Source organism: Procambarus clarkii, chromosome 92 (assembly GCF_040958095.1).
Source record: "Procambarus clarkii isolate CNS0578487 chromosome 92, FALCON_Pclarkii_2.0, whole genome shotgun sequence".
NCBI classification, from domain to species: Eukaryota; Metazoa; Arthropoda; class Malacostraca; order Decapoda; family Cambaridae; genus Procambarus; species Procambarus clarkii.
The window spans coordinates 7,147,878-7,169,353 of NC_091241.1; the positions used below are offsets into that span (position 1 = coordinate 7,147,878).

Here is a 21,476-nt window from a genome sequence, read left to right on the forward strand (position 1 = left end):
AGTAATATTGTAATGGGGATCTCTGGCTATCCTAATTGCAAGCTTAGCATTCAGTTCCTTAATTCTGCTTTTAACACTGGGAGAGACAACTCTTCTCGTAGATTAGACGTTTTGGCAGTTCTTGGAACTCCAAGAATGATTGTCATGGCTTCATTTTGAATTTTTTCGAGCCTTTTCCTATCGCTTTGGGAGTAGGTGCACAAAACTGTTGCGGCATAGTCTATGACGGAGCGCACATAGGCTGTGTACATCATTTTGAGCACGGCAATAGAGGCTCCATGTCCATTCCAGGTCATAGCTTTCAATGCCCTGAGTCAACTTTTGCATGTTCCTATGAGTTGATTGAGCTCCTCTTTCTTCCCCTTGTTAGAGCCGACAGTGACGCCAAGGTACCGATGATGGTCAACCCATTCAAGTGTTACACCATTAACGTGTAGTTCTTCATTTGCTCTCCCCTCTTGTGATGAGAGTTTGCTTTTGTCTTGTTGGTGGAAAGAGTGAAACCGAGCTCAATACATTTCCTTCCAAGGGGTTCAATGGACTGTTTAATTGTTCCCAAGGTGGGAGCTTGTATTAGGACATCATCTGCATATCCCACTTGTTGTATTCCTTCCGGAAAATCAATATTTGCAATGGCGTTCATAAGTACATTGAATAGTGTAGGGCTTAAGACTCCACCTTGGGGGGTCCCGAGTTCCATATTCATTGTTCTGCAGACTGCTCCATTGAAGCAGACCTTGGCTTTCCTCCCTGTGAGGTAGTCTTCAACCCATTTCATGAGTCTCCCCTTGACACCCATGCATGCAAGCTCGTCCAGGATCGCAATCCTCTGTGCTTTGTCAAAGGCTCCTTTGATGTCGACAAATACAGAATACTTAGCTGTGTCATTAGCCAACTAATTAACTATACAGTTTGCTGTGCTCCGTCCTTTAACAAATCCATTGACCCCCTCCCCTAACCTGCCTATTTTGTGCAACAGTCGGTTTAGGATGATCCTTTCAAGCATCTTACAAGTGCATGACACGAGACTGATAGGCCTGTAATTGCCAGGGTCATTGGGTATGGGAACAATTATTGCGTGTTTCCATTGTGTGGGCAACACTCCACTTAGGAATGACTTGTTAAACAGGTGGAGTAGTGGATTCCCAGACACTTCACAGTCCATTGAGTATACGGACACCAGCAATGGTAAGATATAAGAATTTGTTTTTCATCAGTCGGTTGCATTTACTGGGGGGGGGGGGGAGGCGACCCACACCCTGACACACAAGACCCTACACCCTAACACACAGGACCCCACACCCTAACACACAGGACCCCACACCCTGATACACAGGACCAACACCCTGACACACAGAACCCAACACCCTAACACACAGGACCCACACACCCTGACACACAGGACCCAACACCCTGACACACAGGACCCCACACCCTGATACACAGGACCCAACACCCTGACACACAGGACCCACACACCCTAACACACAGGACCCACACTCTAATACACAGGACCCACACACCCTGACACACAGGACCCAACACCCAAACACACAGGACCCACACACCCTAACACACAGGACCCACACCCTAATACACAGGACCCCACACCCTAACACACAGGACCCCACACCCTAACACACATTACCCACACCCTAACACACAGGACCCCACATCCTGACACACAGGACCCAACACCCTGACACACAGGACCCAACACCCTAACACACAGGACCCCACACCCTGACACACAGGACCCCACACCCTGACACACAGGACCCAACACCCTGACACACAGGACCCAACACCCTAACACACAGGACCCAACACCCTGATACACAGGACCCAACACCCTAACACACAGGACCCACACACCCTGACACACAGGACCCACACACCCTAACACACAGGACCCAACACCCTAACACACAGGACCCAACACCCTAACACACAGGACCCAACACCCTAACACACAGGACCCAACACCCTAACACACAGGACCCAACACCCTAACACACAGGACCCACACACCCTGACACACAGGACCCACACACCCTAACACACAGGACCCAACACCCTAACACACAGGACCCACACACCCTAACACACAGGACCCAACACCCTGACACACAGGACCCTCACCCTAACACAGGACCAACACCCTAACACAGGACCAACACCCTAACACAGGACTCACACCCTAACACACAGGACCCACACACCCTAACACACAGGACCCACACACCCTATCACACAGGACCCACACACCCTATCACACAGGACCCAAACCCTAACACAGGACCAACACCCTAACACAGGACCCACACCCTAACACAGGACCAACACCCTAACACAGGACCAACACCCTAACACACAGGACCCACACCCTAACACAGGACCCACACCCTAACACACAGGACCCACACCCACCGTCACTTATATGCGACACACACCAATAAATTCCTAACCATTCGTGATAGTTGGTTACTGATGCGACTTAAGGGGGGGGGGGTAATGGCCCAACCATCCAGCCCCCCCCCCCCTCAATCACCCCCCCTAACACCCCACGCAGCCCCCCCCCCCCCCTATACCCTACATGTCTCTTTACTCCTCTGTTTATCCCTAATATTCGCATCATGACGTCATATGTTCATCTCTAACTGGGTCACATGAGATTGTGACCCATATTCTAATTGGCTATTAAGGTGGTTATCTCTAGAAGAATCTTTATCCCCAAATGGGCAACTTTATCAGATGATGTCACTAGCTATAATGACTCAACTACTGACCATATTTCCAATCTCCCAATCTCACTGGTGTATCACCCAATTGGGCATTGCCATAACCGGGATATCTAAGTGAATCACCTTCGGAAGGTGACAGACCTACTCCAAATGATCTATATAACGTATGACGTTATGATCGGGAACACCAACAATGGAGGTCATCTTCCAGACGTCACAACCTTCTCGCAAATGGGGGGAACATGACAAAAGCAGAAAATGACGTCATGAGCTGGAAAGCCAATAGCGTGGCGTCTCTGGAACGTGACGCCTGGTGTGGCGGGAAAGTTGGCTGGCACGGCGTGTTGGTGGGGCCAGCGTCCTTCGCGCGGGGCTGGAAAGACTGAATGGTCACGTCCAGGCAAGCTGGTGACGTGATTTACGGCGACTCTACTAAACCACTCCAGTCCCGGATCCCCCCCTCCTCTCTGTCTCTCACGTGCTCGTCCCGTTTTGGTAGGTTGCAGACCGAATCCTTCCTGCTTCTGTTTTAATCGTCTACAACCCAGTGAAATGTTTTTATTTTGGTCGGTTACATCCCGGCTGATGAGAGTATTACATTCTCTTGTTTTGGTCGGTTACAGCCCGGATGCTGAGGACATCACATTTTTCTGTTTTGGTCGGTTACAGTCACAATATACCAAGGTCCTTTATACCCTGGTCGGTTACACGTATAATTTATACACGTATATGGTAAGTGTTTTCCATAGTGAAAACAGAGAATTACAAAAAAAAAACTAGACATCCATTTTTTGTTACCTGGGCTTGCCGCTCCAGGATTGGTTCAGACAAAGGTTTTGTGCTCTTTGTCTAAGAATTCTTATTGACACACGTGGTATCTTTTCGAACACAAAATTATACATATATATACATACATATATATATACATATATATATATATATATATATATATATATATATATATATATATATATATATATATATATATATATATATATATATATATATATATATATACACACACACACACACACACTTTTGGCTGTTATACGAGTTAGATACCTAGTTTTATTTTATTTTCTATTTCTATCATCCGCCTTTTGTTAAGAATAATTCTCGCCTCCCTCTTCTTCCTCCGGGCCCTATGCATCAGTGACCCTCAGTTTCTTCATTCTGAAATGTCTCTCCTTTACAAATCTTTCTCTTGCCATAGTTATCCCTCAAATCTTATCAACTGTCTATTCTCAACCTAAACGAATTATCTTTCATCTTAAGCCTGTTTCCAACACTGCTACTCTATCCTTTTGCGATGTATTTAATTATCTCAATAAACTTGCTAGAACTTGAACCAGTAACACTGGTTCAATAAATAAAATGTATTTCCCTGCGCCAGAGAAATACATTTGATGTAGTGTTACAGTGAGCAAGAATACATAAAAAATGACAGTTTTTTGAGAATTGTTCAAGAGCTCTTTTTTCTCCATAACTTGACGCAGTAAGTATTGTTAATCATCTTTGGTTCAAGTTTCGAAATCCCATAAATCTATCATTTCAAAGGAAGGGATGATAATGAGGTCCCAAGCACAGCTGTGAGGAAAGTGGGTACTCGGTGTTAAGGCGACATCTTGAGAGAGTAGACGATATTTATGGACATGTAGTAGTAGTCCCTTATGGGGATCTGGAAAATCCTCTGAAATAATAAACCCCTTCGTAACCTAACCTAATCTGGCATAACCAAACCTATATTAGCCTAGCTTAAGCAGACCTAATTTCACTCAGCCTAAAGTGGCCAAACCAAATAAATTAACTTAACCTAAACTAGGTTAGTAGCCTAAACTAGCCTAAAGTAGCCTAACCAAATAAATTAACTTAACCTAAACTAGAATAATCTAATCAAATATAATCTAAAAAGCGTTAATCGGGTCAAATGGCAATTAACACAACTAGACAGAGTTATATCTCCTAGCAAGCCTAGGCCTAATTAATACACGCTTTCTTAGGCCAAATATAGCACGTGTATGTGCTATGTGTGTATGTATATGTGTATGTGTATATGTGCCTAGGAATATTTAAGTTTGAATTTAGCTTTATTTTTGGAGGGACACCCAAAAATTAATAGTCCGAAAAGTGGTTTATCGGGACACCATCACTACATAATTGGTACTGCTGACCAAATAAGTGTTATAATTACTACCATTTCTTAGAAGGACCTACGGGCTCACCATAGCCCGTGCTACTTGGAACTGTTTGTTCCAAGTAGCGAATCTTGAACAACAAGAACAACAACCATTTCAGGAGGATAGGCTGCGTGTTCACTCGGTCCTCGTATACAAGCGCTGAGTTTGTTCTTGCGTGTTTTGTATGCAATATATATAATAATAATTAATATAATCATATAATAATAATTATATGAATATATAATAGAATTATATAATATAATATCTATAACAATTATATTATGATTATATAATATAATAATAATAATAATTAACAGAAATAGTGGGTAATTAGCGCTCTCCCTCGATATTTTCTGGCTTTTTTGATCAGTTGCGGTTCACATGTTGTTCCCTGGTAGATTAACTCCCTAACGAAGTAGATTCCTAGAAAAGTAGATCACACAGCAAAGTGGATTTCTAGCAAAGTTGCTATACCTACAACAGCAGCTTCATAGAAAAGTAGCTTTCTAGGAAGTAGCTTAAAGATTTAAAAGAGTTTCCTAGCATGGTGTCGTCCAAGGTGTTGTTTTAGCAAATTAGCATCTTAGCAAGTCAACTGCATAACAAAGAAGTAATATGGTCTCTTGTCGACCTCCACTGAGGAGCGCCTCACATAATTCTCTAAAACCGCCATTATCCAACAATTTGAAAGAAAAACCGTAGAAATAATTATATCCCAACAACCTTGAACAGAGCTTGTACGTGTCGCTCTCATTTACATCAAGCTCACATACACACACACACACACACACACACACACACACACACACACACACACACACACACACACACACACACACACACACACACACACACACACACACACACACACACATCACACATACACCAGCACTAACACCCTCGATAGATATGGGGATACCATAGAGAGGACTATGGGCTCACCATAGCCCGTGCTACTTGGAACTTTTTGTTCCAAGTAGCGAATCTTAAATAACAACCTAGAGAGGACCATACACTATGGTAGATGGAGGAGAGAGCCTTGCGGTACTCTGCCCATCACGGTACTGGAGACAACAACGCCAGGCGTGGCCAACTATGCTGCTAGGATACGCTACATGTGAGAACAAACCTCTTCGTCGGGCGATTGTGTCTCTGCCAGACATAAAGCAAAGTAATAGGCTACTTATATTATTTTGTTATTTTCTGCCCGAAACGCTGCGCGTACTAGTGGTTTTACAAGATTGTAATTACTATACTGTGTATCCTCACAATCCCAATGTACCTTCTTGTATATAAATAAATAAATAAATAAATGTAGTTTATCACTTCTGTATATATATATATATATGATTATTGAATGGTTCCCAAAGCATAAATCACCTAAGACCTCAATAATCCGACCAGGGCTTGACCACCGGTGCCAGGGGGGAGGTGATTCCTAGAAACGGAGCTTCGAGTCCTGGTCGGGTTAGAGTTCTTAAGTGATATAGGTACATATTTATATTTATTTTGTATATATCTAATATATAATTATAAATTTATTTTATATATATATTTTATATATAGTTATAAATTTATTTTATATATAGATATATTTATTTTATATGTATTTTATAGTTATATATTTATTGTAGTTTTCACTGTATTCTACCAGGCTTTCATTGTGTTCTACTAAGTTCGACATTTTGGCCTCATTGTTTTCTGCTTTGTATATGTCTTCAGAAATTTGTGTAAGAAATCATTCAGAACCTTGAATACATATGTCAGACCAATCCTGGAACATGCAGCTCCAGCATGGAGTCCATGCGTAGTCAAGCACAAGACGAAGTTGAAGAAAGTTCAACAGTATGTTCAAAGTTCAACCAGACTAGTCCCAGGACTACGAGGTATGAATTACAAGGAAAGACTATATGAATTTACCCTCACGTGACTGGAAGACAGAACAATTAGAGTAGGTATGATTACCACATCAAATTCTCAGGGGAAACTGACAGGGTAGATAAAGACTAAATATTGAGCACAGGTGGTGCGCGAACAAGGGGACACAGGTAGAAACAGAGTACCCAAATGAGCCACAGAGACATCAGAAAACACTTTTCCAATGTCAGAGTAGTTAATGAATGTAATGGATGAGGCAGTGATGTGATGGAGACTGACTCCATATACACAGTTTCAAATGTAGATATGAAAGAGCCCAGTAGGCTCAAGAACCTGTATACCAGTTGATTGACGGTTGAAAGGGACCAAAGACCCGAAGCTCACTCCCCAAACACAAATAGGCGAGTACACACACACACACACACACACACACACACACACACACACACACACACACACACACACACACACACACACACGAAGTTATACCAGAAATAACCGCTCTGAAAAAAAAAACTGTTTTAATAATGTACGGCCGACAGTTATTCAATCCCCCCCTTCATCATTTATCAACAATACAATATTAAAAATAAAAATTTAATTGCAGCTTAATGGGCCAGTAAAAATTTCTCGCGTGATCATATGTATTCTGTAAAATATTGGAACCTTAAAATAAATGTGAGCTGACTAGCGTTGTCCACCCTAAGGCCCCCCCCCCCAACCCTGCTTTTGCTTTCCAGGATTCTCTCTCTCTCTCTCTCCCTCTCTCTCTCTCTCTCTCTCCCTCTCTCTCAGATATATCTGCAGGGTCGAGAGTTATCTCCTGAGCCCCACCTTTCCAGCTGACGTTGGTCTAACGTAGAACGTGTAAAGTTCTGCACGTTACGTGTGTGAGTTCTTCTATGTTAAAAAGTATTAACGTTTTTCATAAGTTAATGCTGAACGAAATTAGTCATGTAATACAGCTACCAAGAGTATTCATAGCGACCTAATAGTAGGCATTTAAACAGGTAAAGAAAAATTATATAGTGTTAAATTCGCTAACTCTTAAAGATTATGAAAACTCTACCAAATTTAACCTAGCCTATCTAACCCAACTTAACATAATGTACCATAACTCTCTCTTACCAATCCTGACCTAGTCTGTCTAACCTAATTTAATCTAATCTACCTCAACTTACTCTAACCTATCAAACTCAATTCCTAGTCTCTTTATAATCCAACTCAATCTAATCTTTCTTTCCCTACTCTAATGTATCCTAATAAGACCTAACCATCCTACTCTCCTCTAGCCTAGTCAATACACACCTTTAGGTATGATACTTGTTAGTATACATTGCAGTATGTTACTTTACTTTTTGAATGTATAGTAAAATTTCGTCGTCTCTGTAGTTGGAAACTATTTCAGTTTCCCTACAATTTTAAAGTGGGCGGTTATTTAATTTATATTTAATATGAAACTGCAAATATTATTGACTATAAACAGTTGATTTTATTTATTCAACAAAAGCTAATTTTTTATATTAACATATAATATTAAAAGATTTTTAAGAAAGTTTTCAGATTATGTTCGAAGAAAATAATACGATCATATACCACACATTCCTCATTTTCTATAATCATATATAATTATGACATCCGTTTGGTATTGGGCTTAAGCCCTAATACCAAACTAATGATCGTCTATTATCATATACTAACTACAACAATATATATATAACTTATCTGTAATTACATGCTCAATATATTGGTATTGATTGTTGTCAGTATTTTAAGCACTTTCTACACTAACCTAAAATAATATGTATATGTGCATTATGTGTAATCAGCTATCGTGGTTTCGTGTTTGCTATGCCTATCGTCTAAATTCTTAGATTACAATCGCCGATATTGTGTGAAATCTATCAATATAATTCGGTACAATCGAAATAAGAAACACTCAAATTTATCTTTATCTATAATGATTATCTCTAATAATTTTATATCATTATATACAACTATTATGTATAATCACTATCTAAAATTATTCATAATCATTATGCAATTGGACTCTTCATTAACAAAAGTCGATGAAGAAAGAAGTCAAAGAGAAACGTTTTGATTCACACAACGACACCACGACGGGGTCATCAGAGAGCTCTGTACTCTCGGTAACCACAAGAGTGTCGCAATATCAGCTCACAAGATACTCTAATGTTGCTAAGACATGGCAAAGATAACATCACTATCGGGAGAAGGCACTAAGCTATAACAACTAGATAGAACTTGGCACCATTCCTTTCCTCCGTCCTATCCTAAATCCTAATTTTTTAGGATAGGACAGAGGAAAAAGGAATGGCGCCCAACCACTTGGACGGTCGGGAATTGAACGCCGACCTGCGAATCAAAAATAATCCACAAATGGATGTCAACCAACAAGCTTACACTAAATACCTACTACATTTTATTTGGAAACAAATCATTTAACTAAATAGATAATATAATCATTGAGAGAAAAAGTCGGGAAAGATTGCTAGGCTTGAACATTGAAACAAACGACAACTGCGGCAGAGAGCCAAAAAGCCAGCCATATGATAAAAATTATTGGATCAAAAATGTATGATAAAATATACGAAAAAATATTAGATAAAAAAAATTAAAGCTTAAAATACTTGTACAGGATAAAAATATAGGAGACATAATTTCGGACAAAAAATATAGTATACAAAATTTAGGATCGGTATATTTCAGAAAAAGTCATCTAATTAATGGGTATCTACATCAAAATACCTGAAAACCACAGAAAAAAAACAGCTTTCAAAACTGTACCAATGTGTGTTCATGTCTTCTCTTGTACTAAATAAACCTACAAAAACTATGGCATAAAAGAACCCAAAATATGGAATTTTTTAATGACGTAATGAATTGTCAATCTATACTTAATTACAAAATAAATAACTGATGTACCTACCTTTCTCGCCATACTACCCCACCCGGTGCTATATATTACCTATACTTTACCTTATTCCCTTTCTTCAAGCCCCTTTCTTATACCTATTCTTTCACTTCTGACTTAACTACTTTCCTTTTGCATTCTCGCCTTTCATCTCACTCTCTAACCTTATGATTGGACGTTCTTCCACTCTAGTCCCATTACATGACTTGATAATGGTCCGAAACGTCGTCAATCCTTTTACGTTCAGATGTGTGGGTTGGGCGTCTAATTTTCAGCCTCGATCATGGTGACTTGTCATCTTGTTATGTTATATACGATACTTCTCACCTGACTGTAATCATGTTAACTCTCAAATAACTGCTGTTTCCTTTCCATCTTTATGGCACATGCAGTATGGGTTGAGGTTTAATCATCACGATAGCTGGACGAATGGTAATGTTGGGTGATCTGTCATAATGGCACGTCATTGTTGGTGATTTTAGCGAGGCTTGAGAGTTGTTGCATATATGCATTAGTCACTAGCTTTATTACTTTTGTCAAATACTGAGAGTTTACCTTGTAACTAAGAACTCACTATAAATTCCCAATGTAAACCTTCTTTCTTAACTTGCCGGAAACGCAATGTGTGTTAGTGGGATTGTGTTATCAAAATTTTAAATAACCTATTCGATTGTGCCACTTTGCACATGAACTATATAAAATATAAAATTTTATAATTATTATGTATTATAACTATATCAGTGTCTACTGAAATTATGTATAACTAGAAATTATCGACTATATATTTTTAATCAATTTAAAATAAGTATGAATTGATCATTCTGATAACTATATTAATATTTTAATAACCATATATTACTTTTATAATAACTTAATATTATGTAAAATAATTGTCTTATGATTAACGATATTGTAATTGATAATACTTTAGTCACTTTCCATAATAAAACTCCTAATAAACACAGTTCATTAATAGTTTTTATAGTGATTTTTTTTATCGTGATTTTCCAATAGCAAATGAAAAGTTAACGGCATTCTTAAAGGCCCTAATTAGATTACACAGAAAATATTTTAAACACAAACTGCTGCATATATACTTGTTATATGTACTCCAAGTGAAGTTAGAGGGCTGAAACGTTGTATGTTATGATTTCATTGTTAAGGCGAGTACATAGCTGGTTTTAGGGAATTTGATACCATTCCACCTGAATTATTGACTATAAATAAACACTGAATAAATAATAGGATGAAGTCTTTCTTAAAACATTCCACAAATTACTTTTTTTATTTTGGCAGAAACTACCATTAAAATTTTTAAACCTAATACTTTACAAGTAGAATTACACGTTGTTGTTGTTTAAGATTCGCTACTTGGAACAAAAAGTTCCAAGTAGCACGGGCTATGGTGAGCCCGTAGTGGACTTTATGTAGTATTACACACCACAACATTTTATTTAAACAGTTTTACTGATGACCTTCAACTATGTCATCCGAAATATAATAGTTTCCGTAGAAACGCATAACCATACGACAGGTCCTGGTTTGAAATTACAAAACTGAGATTTCAAACCTGGTTTGAAATCAGTTCAAAGGTATTCCTATCGTCTTCAACCATACAGACTCAGCACTTCTCTTCACAGACGCACAAAACTTCCTAAATGTAGTTGTAATGGTGCTTCTTAAAACGCAAAAAGGTTAAAACTAAACATACATTTTCCTAAAAGGGTTTGAGAGTCATTTGTTTTACTGGCTTTCCTTACTAACCTTGGAGCAGTAGTTTTATTAATGTCTACCACTCAAAACAATAATGTAATCAAACCGAAATAAGTAAGGAAGAAGCAGAAAGACAAGACCATATAACTTGAGAAATCGAAGTTTCCGCAACACTTACAAACTTATTTTGGTCCAGCTCGCCAGAAAGGTACCTTGATGATACCGGATAACGCTACTGGGGGACACTACCGGGTAACGCTACTGGGGGACACTACCGGGTAACGCTACTGGGGGACACTACCGGGTGACGCTACTGGGGGACACTACCGGGTAACGCTACTGGGGTACACTATTGGGTAACGCTACTGGGGAACACTACCGGGTAACGCTACTGGGGGACACTACCGGGTAACGCTACTGGGGGACACTACCGGGTAACGCTACTGGGGGACACTACCGGGTAACGCTACTGGGGGACACTACCGGGTAACGCTACTGGGGGACACTACCGGGTAACGCTACTGGGGGACACTACCGGGTAACGCTACTGGGGGACACTATCGGGTAACGCTACTGGGGGACACTACCGGGTAACGCTACTGGGCTACACTACCGGGTAACGCTACTGGGCTACACTACCGGGTAACGCTACTGGGCTACACTACCGGGTAACGCTACTGGGCTACATTACCGGGTAACGCTACTGGGCTACACTACCGGGTAACGCTACTGGGGGACACTACCGGGTAACGCTACTGGGGGACACTACCGGGTAACGCTACTGGGCTACACTACCGGGTAACGCTACTGGGGGACACTACCGGGTAACGCTACTGGGGGACACTACCGGGTAACGCTACCGGGTAACGCTACTGGGCTACACTACCGGGTAACGCTACTGGGGGACACTACCGGGTAACGCTACTAGGCTACACTACCGGGTAACGCTACTGGGCTACACTACCGGGTAACGCTACTGGGCTACACTACCGGGTAACGCTACTGGGGGACACTACCGGGTAACGCTACTGGGCGACACTACCGGGTAACGCTACTGGGCTACACTACCGGGTAACGCTACTGGGGGACACTACCGGGTAACGCTACTGGGGAACACTACCGGGTAACGCTACTGGGCTACACTACCGGGTAACGCTACTGGGCTACACTACCGGGTAACGCTACTGGGCTACATTACCGGGTAACGCTACTGGGCTAAACTACCGGGTAACGCTACTGGGCTACATTACCGGGTAACGCTACTGGGCTACACTACCGGGTAACGCTACTGGGGGACACTACCGGGTAACGCTACTGGGGGACACTACCGGGTAACGCTACTGGGCTACACTACCGGGTAACGCTACTGGGCTACACTACCGGGTAACGCTACTGGGCTACACTACCGGGTAACGCTACTGGGCTACACTACCGGGTAACGCTACTGGGGGACACTACCGGGTAACGCTACTGGGCTACACTACTGGGTAACGCTACTGGGCTACACTACCGGGTAACGCTACTGGGCTACACTACCGGGTAACGCTACTGGGCTACACTACCGGGTAACGCTACTGGGCTTCACTACCGGGTAACGCTACTGGGCTACACTACCGGGTAACGCTACTGGGCTACACTACCGGGTAACGCTACTGGGCTACACTACCGGGTAACGCTACTGGGCTACACTACCGGGTAACGCTACTGGGCTTCACTACCGGGTAACGCTACTGGGCTACACTACCGGGTAACGCTACTGGGCTACACTACCGGGTGACGCTACTGAATCATCATAGTTCTAACATTTCAGTTTTCACCGGAAAAAAAATTCAAATTCTAGCACAAATCTGAACAAATGTTAGGTTTTTCTACAATATAAAAATAGTATTTATAAGAAGATATTATTTATAATATAAGAGATAATATATCTTAGCAATACTTTTGGTGGTAATTACAATTGTATTAACCGTTAGAAATTAATTACAATATTAGTTAATTCATCTTGGGGAATTATTTACTGATAATTTAGAGTGTAGTGATTATCAATGATGCATTAAGTATTTTTTTTAATGGTGGGAATATTTATATGATTTATTTCTTGTTTAAAACGAATTCATCATTTTTTTTGGGATCATCATCATGATAGTATATTTATTTGTTTACGAGAATGTATGTAATGTTTAGTATGGCTGTGTATTGACTGTATTGAAAACTGTTGGTTAGTTTGTACAATTTAGCAGTATAAATATACATAAATATTACATAAATATATTGTATTCTCAGTGAATTGTATTAATACAACAAAACAGGAAGGTGCATTTTCAAACCCAAATGTCGTGACCACCACAACCACAGGGGGCATAGCGTGACCCCCCACAACCCCAGGTGGCATAGCGTGACCCCCCACAACCCCAGGTGGCATAGCGTGACCCCCCACAACCCCAGGTGGCATAGCGTGACCCCCCACAACCCCAGGTGGCATAGCGTGACCCCCCTCAACCACAGGTGTCATAGCGTGACCCCCCACAACCACAGGGGGCATAGCGTGACCATTACAACCACAGGTGTCATAGTGTGACAACCACAGGGGTCATAGGGTGACCCCCCACAACCACAGGTGTCATAGCGTGACCCCCACAATCACAGGTGTCATAGCGTGACCCCCCCCACAACCACAGGGGTCATAGCGTGACCACCCACAACCACAGGTGTCATAGCGTGACCCCAACAACCACAGGGGTCATAGCGTGACCCCCACAACCACAGGTGCCATAGCGTGACCCCCACAACCACAGGGGTCATAGCGTGACCCCCACAACCACAGGTGCCATAGCGTGACCCCCACAACCACAGGTGTCATAGCGTGACCCCCACAACCACAGGTGTCATAGCGTGACCCCCCACAACCACAGGTGACATAGCGTGACCCCCACAACCACAGGTGTCATAGCGTGACCCCCACAACCACAGGTGACATAGCGTGACCCCCAGAAGCACAGGTGTCATAGCGTGACCCCCACAACCACAGGTGTCATAGCGTGACCCCCACAACCACAGGTGACAGCGTGACCCCCACAACCACAGGCATCATAGCGTGACCCCCACAACCACAGGTATCATAGCGTGACCCCCACAACCACAGGTGACATAGTGTGACCCCCCGCAACCACAAGGGGGGCATAGCGTGACCCCCACAACCACAGGTGTCATAGCGTGACCCCCACAACCACAGGTGTCATAGCGTGACCCCCACAACCACAGGTGACATAGCGTGACCCCCCACAACCACAGGCATCATAGCGTGACCCCCACAACCACAGGTGTCATAGCGTGACCCCCACAACCACAGGTGTCATAGCGTGACCCCCACAACCACAGGTGACATAGCGTCACCCCCCACAACCACAGGTGTCATAGCGTGACCCCCACAATCACAGGTGACATAGCGTGACCCCCCCACAACCACAGGGGGCATAGCGTGACCATTACAACCACAGGTGTCATAGTGTGACAACCACAGGGGTCATAGGGTGACCCCCCACAACCACAGGTGTCATAGCGTGACCCCCACAATCACAGGTGTCATAGCGTGACCCCCCCCACAACCACAGGGGTCATAGCGTGACCCCCCACAACCACAGGTGTCATAGCGTGACCCCCACAACCACAGGGGTCATAGCGTGACCCCCACAACCACAGGTGCCATAGCGTGACCCCCACAACCACAGGGGTCATAGCGTGACCCCCACAACCACAGGTGCCATAGCGTGACCCCCACAACCACAGGTGTCATAGCGTGACCCCCACAACCACAGGTGTCATAGCGTGACCCCCCACAACCACAGGTGACATAGCGTGACCCCCACAACCACAGGTGTCATAGCGTGACCCCCACAACCACAGGTGACATAGCGTGACCCCCACAAGCACAGGTGTCATAGCGTGACCCCCACAACCACAGGTGTCATAGCGTGACCCCCACAACCACAGGTGACAGCGTGACCCCCACAACTACAGGCATCATAGCGTGACCCCCACAACCACAGGTATCATAGCGTGACCCCCACAACCACAGGTGACATAGTGTGACCCGCTGCAACCACAAGGGGGGCATAGCGTGACCCCCACAACCACAGGTGACAGCGTGACCCCCACAACCACACACAGATGACACAACACGACTCCAGACGCCGCTACCCACTAAACATGACCCCAGAGGACCAGACGTTAACTCCAAGAAGCGTCTGTCCTCCGCCCTACAGAACCTTACATCAGAGTATCACAAAGAGAAGCGTGGGCGTGCGGGCGGGGTGGGCGCCCTCCCACCACTGAACACACCTACCTCGGGCAGTGGTCCTCGCCTGCAAAAAGCGGGTGTTGTGCCGCTAATCTCCTGGCCACTTAATTAGACAGACCCGCCGTGCCGAGCCGCATGCACTAATCCACAGTCCACCCGATTTGGACGACCTACTCGCGGCCTGGAATAACATATGGTGATTGAACTTGCGTCTCCGGGGGGCGGAGTCGCCAGGGAGGAAGGGGCGGGAAATGTTTTTGAGATCGCGGGGAGCCCATTGGCTGGGGCCCGGTAGCCCCGCCCACCCACGCTCCCGAGCATGCGCCGGCGAGCCAATTGTAAGCCGCGGCATTGACGAACCGGCGTGTTGGACTGCTTCGCGATTGGCGGAGCAATATATTACGTCACTTGGGCCTTTGTGTCTCAGCCAATGAGGTAATGAGGGGTGGTTGAAGCTCCGCCCCTTCCCCCTCCCCCCAGGCGGTGACGTAGGGCTTATTTCCTTCTTCCAAGAAGGTCTGGAAAGACACTGCTGGTCCAGTGCACTTGTCACTTCCATTGTTAGTTCCGGCTATTGCGCCTTGCTTATCAGTGATCTACTACCAGTCGCTACCACAAGTCACCACCATCGCTACCACAACACCCACAGTGGCCAGTACCATCACACAAATCACCACCATCGCCAACACACAAGCAATAGCCTTATTCATATGAATATGGAGCTGTTTACACACACACAGGAGAGAAAATACACATATTTATACACACTAAACACATGTATACACAGGTGGACGTACACATGGAGGAAAAACAATCACACACATGTGGACACATACATGCATGTAGACACAACGTTGATATGTATAGAAACTACATACAAACACGAAATACACAACATATATACATAACATATCCTTATTCACAAGGAGAATGTTGTCATCCTGAAGATATTTCATACAGATATATCGACACAAAATACATTCTTATACACATTCTACATATAGATATATAGACAAAACATACATATAAACACTCAGATTATACAAATACACGCTTCATATATATATATATATATATATATATATATATATATATATATATATATATATATATATATATATATATATATATAGTTTCATCAACATATACAACATGTATACCTCAGAAAATATACATACACATACACACACAACGCCTCTCAGCCGAGTGAACACCGCTCTGGGGTTACCTTATGTTGGTTTCGGAGCTCAACGTGCCCGCGGCCCGGTCCTAGCCCAGGCTTCCTCGTTGCTGGACAGGTCAACCAGGCTGTTGGACGCGGCTGCTCGCAGCCTGACGTATGAGTCACAGCCTGGTTGATCAGGTATTCTTTGGAGGTGTTTATTAAGTTCTCTCTTGAACACTGTGAGGGGTCTACCAGTTATGCCCCTTATGTGTAGTGGAAGCGTGTTGAACAGTCTCGGGCCTCTAATGTTGATAGAGTTCTCTCAGAGTACCTGTTGCACCTCTGCTCTTCAACGGGGGTATTCTGCACATCCTGCCATGCCTTCTGGTCTCATGTGATGCTATTTATGTGTGCAGGTTTGGGACCAGCCCCTCTACTATTTTCCACGTGTAAATAATTATGTATCTCTCCCGCCTGCGCTCAAGGGAGTACAGATTTAGGCTCTTTAGTCGGTCCCAGTAGCTTAGATGTTTTACTGAATGGATTCTAGCAGTAAAGGATCTCTGCACGCTCTCTAGGTCAGCAATTTCTCCAGCTTTGAAAGGGGCTGTCATTGTGCAGCAGTACTCCACTCTAGAGAGCACAAGCGTCTTGAAAAATATCATTGGTATAGCATCTCAAGTGTGAAAGGTTCTTGTTATCCAACCTGTCATTTTTCTTGCAGTTGTGACGGCTACTTTATTGTGTTCTTTAAAGGTAAGGTCTTCCAACATGAGTACACCCAAATCCTTTCGCTGTCGTCGTGCTAAGGACCAAGGTTCGATTCCCACCCGTGGCAGAAACAAATTAGGTAGGGTTTCTTTCACCTGGTGCCCTATTCACCTAGCAGAAAAGTAAACAGGTACCTGGGAGTTAGACAGCTGCTACGGACTGCTTCCTGGGGATGCGTGTGTGAGAGAGATATGACAGAGTAAAAAAATTATATATATATATATATATATATATATATATATATATATATATATATATATATATATATATATATATATATATATATATATATATATATATATATTATATATATATATATATATATATATATATATAATTAAATATATATACATATATTATATATATAGGCACAAATAATAGATACTCACAGACACAAATAGGTGAGTACACAGTAAGTGAAAAGTGGCCGCATTCACCGTATTCACAGCACTAGCGTTGCAGCGTTCACTGTACCATCGTCATAAAACTCCCAGTACACAGTTGTAGCCTCGCAACACGGTGTACACAGTACTGTGTGTGGAGAGTAACTCCCTCACAGTAGTTAGTAAATGGAATGCACTAGGCAGTAATGTGGTGGAGGCTGACTCTATACACAGTTTCAAGTGTAGATATGCTAGAGCCCAATAGCCTCAGGAACCTGTACACCTGTTGATTGACTTTTGAGAGGCGGGACCAAAGAGCCAGAGCTCAATCCACTCAAGCACAACTATGTGAGTACAGTAGAAGCGTCACAACACTGTATTCACAGTACTAGCATTCATAGTACCATCGCCGAAGTATGTACAGTACCTGCGTCACAGTATTCACAGTAGTACCATCACACTACAATGTTCACAGTACTAGCGTCACAGCTCAGTGTTCACAGTAAAGAGCCTCACAGTACAGTGTTCACACCAAGAGCCTCACAGTACAGTGTTCACACCAAGAGCCTCACAGTACAGTGTTCACACCAAGAGCCTCACAGTACAGTGTTCACACCAAGAGCCTCACAGTACAGTGTTCACAGTAAAGAGCCTCACAGTACAGTGTTCACACCAAGAGCCTCACAGTACAGTGTTCACACTAAAGAGCCTCACAGTACAGTGTTCACACTAAGAGCCTCACAGTACAGTGTTCACAGTAAAGAGCCTCACAGTACAGTGTTCACACTAAGAGCCTCACAGTACAGTGTTCACAGTAAAGAGCCTCACAGTACAGTGTTCACACCAAGAGCCTCACAGTACAGTGTTCACAGTAAAGAGCCTCACAGTACAGTGTTCACACTAAGAGCCTCACAGTACAGTGTTCACACCAAGAGCCTCACAGTACAGTGTTCACAGTAAAGAGCCTCACAGTACAGTGTTCACACCAAGAGCCTCACAGTACAGTGTTCACACTAAGAGCCTCACAGTACAGTGTTCACAGTAAAGAGCCTCACAGTACAGTGTTCACACCAAGAGCCTCACAGTACAGTGTTCACACTAAAGAGCCTCACAGTACAGTGTTCACACTAAGAGCCTCACAGTACAGTGTTCACAGTAAAGAGCCTCACAGTACAGTGTTCACACCAAGAGCCTCACAGTACAGTGTTCACAGTAAAGAGCCTCACAGTACAGTGTTCACAGTAAAGAGCCTCACAGCACAGTGTTCACACTAAGAGCCTCACAGCACAGTGTTCACAGTAAAGAGCCTCACAGTACAGTGTTCACAGTAAAGAGCCTCACAGCACAGTGTTCACAGTAAAGAGCCTCACAGTACAGTGTTCACACCAAGAGCTTCACAGTACAGTGTTCACAACAAGAGCCTCACAGTACAGTGTTCACATCAAGAGCCTCACAGCACAGTGTTCACACCAAGAGCCTCACAGTACAGTGTTCACATCAAGAGCCTCACAGTACAGTGTTCACACTAAGAGCCTCACAGTACAGTGTTCACATCAAGAGCCTCACAGTACAGTGTTCACACTAAGAGCCTCACAGTACAGTGTTCACACTAAGAGCCTCACAGTACAGTGTTCACACTAAGAGCCTCACAGTACAGTGTTCACATCAAGAGCCTCACAGTACAGTGTTCACACTAAGAGCCTCACAGTACAGTGTTCACACTAAGAGCCTCACAGTACAGTGTTCACACTAAGAGCCTCACAGTACAGTGTTCACACTAAGAGCCTCACAGTACAGTGTTCACAACAAGAGCCTCACAGTACAGTGTTCACAGTAAAGAGCCTCACAGTACAGTGTTCACACCAAGAGCCTCACAGTACAGTGTTCACACTAAGAGCCTCACAGTACAGTGTTCACACTAAGAGCCTCACAGTACAGTGTTCACACTAAGAGCCTCACAGTACAGTGTTCACACTAAGAGCCTCACAGTACAGTGTTCACACTAAGAGCCTCACAGTACAGTGTTCACACTAAGAGCCTCACAGTACAGTGTTCACACTAAGAGCCTCACAGTACAGTGTTCACACTAAGAGCCTCACAGTACAGTGTTCACACTAAGAGCCTTACTGGCAATAACAGTTTCTTTGTTCTTTGCTTCTTTGTCATTAATTTTAACTAGACCTGTTCTTATTTTTTAATGGCCTCCTCTTCTTCCAATTCTTTGATACATCTTAAGAAAAAATAACTTTAGATTGTCTTATTTCTTATCATCTATTAATAGTTTGACAAATTGCTGATCTGGAACAACCTCGCCATTATTGATTCGTTAGCATAACAAAGTAAATATGATATCAATAGGGGCTGCCTCGTTTGAACAATTGGGTCTCCTACAATTTCCATTATTCTTGTATTCTCTAATTGCTATGGGTTGTTAAGTTCGTTAGAGAGACCATTCCAGTGTTTGCTCAACCCGTCCGTCTAACTGAACGTCGCATTTTGACGTATACTCCACTCCACCTAAGGCCAAAAACCATCGTACTTGAAAATGGAAGCGGCTCGCGAAATTGACATACTACAACCCAGCGGGTTTTCTTCCTATTGGAGTGTTGTACATTCTCCCGTTTTCTGTTTTGGGTCCTCTGGTAGGTGCCTGTTGTACGAAAGTTTATTGACGTTGGGGAACCTTAGGAGAACGGGTTGGTTAGCTAACTTGTTTGCTAACTCCCGCAGTTTGTTAGGGAGATCGTGGTTAGGTTTGTTGAGGAACTGGCATCTTTGTGTGAGATCTGGGAGCTGGGGAGTAGTGTGTGGTGATGCTGGCGGTCTCCAGCACACCGTTTTCTTTACTAGCAGTGGTCTAGGGGTGACCCCAGCACAGGTTCTGTGGTGGTGGGGATTGTTAACTGCGTCAGTGATGGGTGCTGAGGGAGTCTATGGCTGGGATTGGTTGTCAGGGCAACTGAGTAGATCTCTCTCTGTCTCTTGCTCTCACTCCGTCTCTCTCCCTCACTCTCACTCCGTCTCTCTCTCTTACTCTCCCTCCCTCCGTCTCTCTTTCTTACCCTCCCTTCCTCGTTCTCTCTCTCACTCACTCCCTCTCTCCCCATCCCTGCCCTCCCTCAGTCTCTCTCTCACTATCTCCCCTCCCTCCGTCTCTCTTCTCCCGTCTCTCCCTCTCCCATTCTACCTATAGCAAGATCTCATTTCCTGTCTCTCACTCTTATCTCTCACTCTCTCCCTACACTAGGATCTTACTTCATATCTCTCACCGACTCTCTCTTCCCCTACCCTCTCTCTCTCTTTAGCAGCATCTCACTTCCACTCTCTCGCCCTCTCTACCTCCCTACAGCGAAGCCTCTTCCCCCTCAGTACAAGCAAATCTCTGGTAATCTGGCTCTCCACTCTCCCCTCTC

The 21,476-nt window shown here is 43.7% G+C and overlaps 1 protein-coding gene across 3 annotated transcripts in view; it reads right to left on the bottom strand.

Moving 5' to 3' along the window:
• The window catches only part of sim (single-minded), a 137,237-nt gene extending 121,311 nt beyond the window's left edge, over nt 1-15,926 (bottom strand). For 2 of the 3 annotated variants that reach the window (XM_069319257.1, XM_069319256.1), the window contains exon 1: nt 15,790-15,926. The gene's annotated coding sequence lies outside the window, so the exon portion shown is untranslated. The other variant, XM_069319258.1, reaches the window with a different exon arrangement.
• Between the last annotated feature and the right edge of the window lie 5,550 nt (nt 15,927-21,476).